We start from the raw sequence: 2422 nt of genomic DNA on the forward strand, positions 1-2422 counted from the left end.
GTAGCGGTTAGTATAGATTTGTATGCTAGAGGTGTTCCGTTGCATAGTTTTTATTCGACGATAGATGGACGCTGGCGTGCGTGTTGTGAGGGAGGAGTGACGCGGGAAAAGGAGAGAAAGTCGTGTTTGCAACATCAATGTGTGTTGGGAAAGCAATATATAAGTTTTTAAGCTGCATTGGAGTGTTGCTGTTATTGGAAATACTTTGCGTGAGCGTTCGACAAGCCAAGATCACGGGCCTGAACCCCGAGGGTACTGGGTATTTGTACTGATATATCGTGATAAGACACATTTAAAGTACCGGTAACATTTGGCGCCAATTAGGGAGCCTCCTGAATACGAGTAAACAGCTATGTGCGATTGTCAGAACGCGAACAGGATGCCGCTCGTTGCGGTACAGAACAGCGCCACACGCTCCGTCCTCTGTACAACCTACCATGGACCTGGCAACGTGTGGTGGGAGACTCAGCTGAATCAGATCAATAATGACCGTAACGCAGCTGATGTGAGAGACAAGCTGTCAGTGCAGCCCGCGCGTTCCGCAGTCCGGTCACCCTCACAGAAGGACTTTGTCATTGTGGTCGTAAATTGGTTGAGCGCTGGGTGACCGAGCACCCTCTCATATGCGTCAGTACGAGCATCAGCTCGACAGGGCCCGAGAGAGATGGTAACGGAGAGCGGAAATTAGTCCAGGGGTGTAAGGGAAATAGCGGGCCAAACGTTACAGAGTCAAGGCCGTATTGGGAGTATGCACGCACGCACACACACGCACACACACACAACACACACATGCACTGGAACGGAAATATTAAAAACTATATTATTTTTCATAATAATTATGTACTGATAGTAGGCCTATATAGAATTTTGTAAACAATGTTTTATTAGTTATCATACTCATAATATATATTTTAGATACTTTAGTCAAAACATCAGCTTTAGCCACATTCCTCTTTGAAATTTACAAATTGACCTTTTAAAATGGTCAGAATTGGTTGCTTTTAACATGGCCTGAAAATGCAGGAAATGCCATTTCCAGGCTATAAATTTCAAAATTTTCGGGGGGAGCACCTCCAGACCCCCCGCATCGGCTTCGCGATCGCGGCGTTAGCCATGTGTGACTGCGGCACGCACCATAACCGCCACTCTTGATATTATCACTGGGTGATCCTACATTTTTTTGCAGTAACACATTTTGGGAGGCCACTATGGTCCTGCGTAGTGTTGCGTACTCACGTACAACGTACTACGTACGCGCAAGATACTGGGCAAGATCCTTACATTATAATTATAAAACATATCAACTATAAATCTTCTGACAGTCACCGAGGAAGACATGTCTTGTTAGCCCGTAAGCAGGACATGACAACGGAATAACTTTGGTTGATGTCCTTTCATTTATTTTTACCAGATATTATAGTTCTATAGGACTTCTTTCATAAAAACAGCGCCACGATACTACACAGTGAATTGGCAGAATTGTTGCTTTCAATGCTGTGTGCCTGTCTGTACTACACGATATGCAAAACATTACGTAATGGCAATACATATTTTCACATGCCCTGCATATGAACTACATCCTTATAGTTTCCCATAAGTATATGAAGAGATCGTTCGCGCGGTACAGAAATTTGAGTATATACGTTTATAAGGGGGAATATAACGTAACATAAAAACATGCCTTTCAACCGCTTTGACGTGCCCCCAAATCCCATTTTTATGTCAGGATATTATTTAACAGGATATTGGCGCAATTGGCATAACTTTAGCATACTTCTTATGGCCTTCTATTAAGATCGTACCATGCAGCATGCGCAGAGTTATCATAGCCTTCTCCTAGCTTTTATCAGATGCTACCAGGCAGCACGCCGGTTGGCGAGTTTTTTTTCCGTACGCGTAAGAGCAAATACTCCATGTGCGCATGCGCGTGCACCCTAACCCTAGCCCTAATCCTAACCCTAACCCTAACTCTAACCCTAACCCTAACCCTAACCCTAACAACCCCTGATTTAAATCAAAAATTATATAAAAAATATAAGTTATTAATTGTTTGTAAAAATTTTTGTTGTTATTTAAAATGTTGTAAATTAAATCATGTAGTATTTGCGTTAATCAGAAAAAATGTTAGACAGATAAAGTATAGAAAAATACAGAAACATGGAAATAATAACGAAAACAGATGGGATTCCATTCCACCCCCCTTTCGATACTTGAACGCTTGCGCTGTACCTCGCCCCGCTTTCGCTATTGGCGACAGTATTGTAATTTCAAGAACTTTTGGTAGCCTGTTGATAATGTATATGGAGGACACTGCGAGTATTTTTGCTTCTTCACCGGGGTACGAAAAAAAACTCCGCCGCCGCTTGGTTCAATCGTATACATGTTTAAAATTAACGTACAGCATCGCTTGAAGGAGAGACGC

The sequence above is a fragment of the Priapulus caudatus genome, unplaced genomic scaffold (genome assembly GCF_000485595.1).
Source record: "Priapulus caudatus unplaced genomic scaffold, Priapulus_caudatus-5.0.1 Scaffold255, whole genome shotgun sequence".
Lineage (NCBI taxonomy): Eukaryota > Metazoa > Priapulida > Priapulimorpha > Priapulimorphida > Priapulidae > Priapulus > Priapulus caudatus.